The sequence below is a fragment of the Cibotium barometz genome, chromosome 19 (genome assembly GCF_041138505.1).
Source record: "Cibotium barometz isolate CiBa-2024 chromosome 19, ASM4113850v1, whole genome shotgun sequence".
In the NCBI taxonomy this organism is placed as follows: Eukaryota; Viridiplantae; Streptophyta; class Polypodiopsida; order Cyatheales; family Cibotiaceae; genus Cibotium; species Cibotium barometz.
In genome coordinates this window covers 56617447-56622545 of record NC_141064.1, presented here as the reverse complement: position 1 = coordinate 56622545, position 5099 = coordinate 56617447, and positions in this window count along the sequence as shown.

The window sequence follows — 5099 nt, the reverse complement described above, 5'->3', positions numbered from 1 at the left end:
TGGACTAGGCTTGGCGGTGGTGGGACAAGGTGGGAGAGAGAGAGAGAGAGAGAGAGAGAGAGAGAGAGGGAAGAGGGTGGGAGAGGAGAGAGAGGGAGGGTGGGAGAGTGAAAGGGGGAAGGGAGAGGACAGAGAGGGAGGGTGGGAGAAGGAGAGATACAGAGGGGTGGGAGAGTGAAAGGGAGGGAGAGAGAGGAGAGAGAGGAAGGGTGGCCTTGGGAGCTGAGAAGCTCCATAGATTTCAAGATATGCTTAGAGTGCATGAGTGGGAGTTGAGCTTGAGGGGGAGTGTTGAGATGTTAATCTCAACATGAGCTGACACTCACGAGACACCTGCGTGACCGTTCGACATTTACATCACTGGCGGGTTTGATAACTAGCACTGAACTATCTTTGCCAGAGATTCTACATTTGGACTACACCAACTCATCCACACCTACCCACTCCACTTAGTGTGTTCACATTATGGACCGCTTGTATATACTCTATTATGTGTGTTAGTTACTTTATCTTCTTTGTAGACCTCTTTTATTGTGTGAAGAAGAAGAAGAATTTTCAATCTCTCACCTGGTGTGTTCTCTTCTAGGATTTATGTGAGTGTGTGTGTGCTTGCAAGAGCTCAAGCTCTCTTCTCCCTTGCATCTTTTCAAACCCCCTCAATGAAAAGAGTGATCTAACTCCATGTTTCCATGTAATCCCCATTAGCATTCAACACTTCAATATAGGTTATCCTAAGGATACCCAAGTTTCCCCGGATACGATGTTGTGACTAGCTTTAGAAATAAGCACATTGTTTGTTTCCATTCAACATTATTTCCCATAGGAAAATCTAGCAAAACTTTGATAGGCTTCTCAAATGGAATCACGGATGTCTCAGTTTCACTTTCAGTGCCAGTTTTCCATTCACATGGAATGGAAGCATTGAATCTTCGTTTTCTAATTTATCCCCAAAAAGTTGTTTTATTGCATAGTCTATCTCATTTTGACTCTCAACATTCTCAAGGTTGCTTAACATGTGACACTCAACATGAACAATGGCACTCAAGGACCCCTACTATGTTTACTGAGATTGTTTTAACTCTCAACATTCTCAAGGTTGCTTAACATGTGGGACTCAACATGAACAATGGCACTAAAGGAACCCTTATTGTGTTTACTGAGACTTGTTTAGAAGCATGTGAAGACCTTAGAGGTTCAAGTTTAGCATTGGAAAACTACTTGATTCTATCCATCTCATTCTTAGTCGTCGAATACTAACTCGCAGTATTATTTGTAGATTCTTCTTTTAATCTATCCTTACCCTTGTCTAATGGAGACTTTCTCCATGGTGTAAACATAATTTCATATCCCTTGAACCATGGGAATTAGTAGTAGGCCAACCTACACTACAAGCTCATCCCGAGTGTATCCCTTTCATGCAAAACATGAAGATGCCAATCTAAACCCTTAATTGTAAGTTTATTGTGATTGATTTTATGTTGGAAGTAGACTTAGTTCTGGGGTGGGAATGAATAGGCACTCTGGAAGATGTTTCTTCTTATACTCTATCGACACTAACAATATAGTTTGAATCTTACTATGGCAAGGGTAAACCCTCTAACTTCACGACCTGACCCACTTTGGAAGATGTCTTTTCTTGTACTCTATCGACAACTAACAACATAGTTTGAATCTTACTATGGCAAGGGTAATCCCCCAAAACCTTCAACATCAATAGACCCTTTATCCAAGAAAAAAATACTCTCCATATTGCCATTGATAATATAGACCTGCCCTCTACATCAACAATACCTTATGATGAAGCTTCTATTTTGAGAGCCTCTCTTTGACCAACCTCACCAGGGGAGTCGAAAGTTTCTTTTCTATCACAAAAACCTTGTCATCGACAACCTCTTGAAAATAATCCTAAAACTTCAATGATGATGACATTAAAAATGTCATCACTATAGTTGACAATGCCTGACAAAGGCATATTCATCCAAGTGACCTCACCATCTATAGCTCCTCTCATGAAGACCCAAGTCTCATCACTATAGTGACAAAGCCTGACAAAGGCAAATCCATAGTGACCCTGCCATTGGTAGCCATTCTCATGAAGACCCAAGCTTCATCATCGATGCTACCCAAACCAAAAGTATCATTTCTCTTTTGTAAGCTAGTGTTGAGAAAGGTATACTAAACCTTCATTTCCACGAAAGAAGGTATATGCACCATATAAATCAATGTCAAGATATCTTCATGGTATAGAGAGGTGGGCATAAAAATAGTTATTAGTTGCTCAAGGCTCCTATGAGGGTGGAAATCCAATTTGGTTATGATAATCCTAATATATGGGGCCATTTTTAGTAAATTTTTAGAGCAAAAATGGGTTATTTTAGCCATTTTTAGTAAATTTTAAAGGAAAAAATAGCAAAATTAACTACTTTCAGTAGTAGAATTAGAAAATTTAGATTATTTTTTGCTTTTATTAATTTTGTCGTTTATCTCTATTTTTAGGGTGTATGGTTCATTTTTGAGATATTTTGATGTATTTTACACTAGTTTTATTTAAAAAGTCATAAAGTGTTGGAGGATGAAAATGATGTTACGAAGCCTTGTCAAGATGTAGAACGTGTGGAGAACAAGGAGAAGTGCATAAAAATATCATTTATAAGCGACTGGGCATAAGAGATGTGAAAAGGTAAGTTTTAGTGTAAAGGAGCCCTTCATTTCCTTATGATTCTTCAAGAAAGGTAGGCGTTGGAGAAGAAGAGAGGCTAGAGGGCTGATTTTTTGTGGTGTGCATCGATTGAGGTGTTTTTTCTTGAAGTCCAATGGATCATCTATCATCCCTGTATGGATTTCTTCCTCTATTCTCATCATTTCTCTCATATTAGTACTTAATGATGGATTAGTGAGTGATTAAGGGGAGGGATATGAGTAAGGGTTGCAAGTTGCTGAGGAGAGGAGGTTTTCCATCTTGTAAGGGGCTTGGCATCATTATTTGCCGAGGAGAGGACATTTTCCATCTTGTAAGAGGCTTGGCATCATTATTTGCTCAACCATAAAGGTATTTTTCTTTGTTTATTCTGAGTTTTAACGTGTTATTAATAAAATATTGATTATCAAAGGTGTATTACGTAATAATGGACTGCATTTATAAGTTACATTAGTAATTAAACATGAGTAGATGCTTAATTAATCAACTTTACTAAAAAGGACAAAATTTCTTAATGAAGAAACCCTAATTTTTAATGATCTTTTTTGAAATGTTATTGAAAATAGAGAAACAACACGATAAAAAAACCTTGTTTTTAATTTTTGATGATTATTAGAATAGGTTTGCTAATTAAAGATTAAAATTTGAAATTCACTATTTTATAATAATATTTAAAAAATGCCAAGAAGTGGATCATAGATGTGTTGCAATGTGTTCTTACATCTTAAAATTTTTGAGAATCATTGATGGATGTTTGCTATGATGGATTAATGGAAAATTAGATTTTTTTTCCATAAAAAGATCCTTCTATTAGTTATTGAAAAAAAACAGCCGCAAAGGGCTAAATACAACCACGAAGGACTAGATACAAACTCGCCTCATGTACAGGACGAGGATCAAGTAATCAAAAGAAAGGAGAGAGACGCTCTATGAGGAGAAGACTATCTCATACAGGGGGAATGACCACACACGTGGATTGTAATGCCAAGTAGGGTCACCGCCTCTATCTGTAAGAAAAGGCCTAGGCCGCTAGGGCCTCAAGAAATCTTCTCGCTGCTTCTGCATGCAAGCAGAACCACCCTGTAACTTCCCCCATTGACCGCGGAGAGTATGAATGATGTTGAGCCAAATGCTCCTAATAGACTCAGCAAGCGAAGTGTGGGTACCCTCGATGGCTTCGTTGCTTCTAGCTCGCCAAATATGCCAGGCTACAACGCTATTGCAAATCTCCCATCTTGGCATGAGCCCAGTCGGCTAATGGTCGGTAGATGGGGCTGTGATTGGTACTGCCAAAATGTGGAGATGAGAGACCTAAAGGGCTAGCCCTCCCACATCTTTCTCATAAGTCCTGACCACCTCAGCCTCTGTGGCCCAAGCTATAGTGCCCCATGTAACGATCCGAGTTGAGGCCTGTCCATCGTGAATATGCGAAGAATCCACAGCTAGAAATTAATTACTGAGCCTTTGGGCAATCCCAAAGATAATGTCTCTGAGACTCTTGTGGGTGGCCACATCTTGAGTAGTACGCTATTGGCCGACCTCCAACTGCCAACCATGTGCCAACCGCTAAGCTCCTGTGTGCCATTAGCCAAAGAAAGGGTGATCTTTCTAGGCAAAAAATTTTCCCGAAGCCTCTTCTAGAAATTCGAGAGGAAACGTTGTACTACTGCAACCGGGGTGCCATCAATCTCTGGCATCTGAATCTTGCAACCTAGCCATGTTGTATATACAAAAAGGGGGCATCCAGTGTCTCCTCCTGGTCAGTAGGGTCATGCCAAGTCCACTCGGGGATGGGATCTCTCTAATCTGACATGTGAACCAATATAAAAAGTTAGCAAACCACTTCCCTCATCCGCTCCATGGACTTCCAAAAGAATGTCATGCCTGGTAAACACTGCTAGCCATAGAGGGGGAGTCGGGTCTGGGATAGGGGTCAACCACTCCTGAGGGATACTATAGTCGATGGTCAATGTTGAGTCTGTCTCTATCCTAGATCCCTATCAGGCCTCTCTCTTGAAGCTCCGGGGTAACTGCTTATGTGCAATCCAATCTCCAAGGGACCTGGTAGGTCCCATGCTCAACACACCCCATGATACATAAGGTATGGCCCCCAACATATGGCCACTGGGTAAACGGATCAGGGGGTTTGAGACTAATGGCTGTCTGAGGCGCTCCTTGGAGGCTACTAAAGCTAGCTACCTAAGGGCGAGCTTGATCCCAAGCTCAAAGTAAACTAGATGCAAATCTGTCCTCATAAGCTAGGCTGAATCCACGAGCTTGCATCTCTGTGAAAATCCATCTGGTACTTTGTGGCCAAGTGTCCCATAGTCTAGGGGTGCGGGCTAAAATCCGGGCCAAGAGGAAGTCCTTCCAAGGATCGCCACTAGGAAGGAGTCATTTA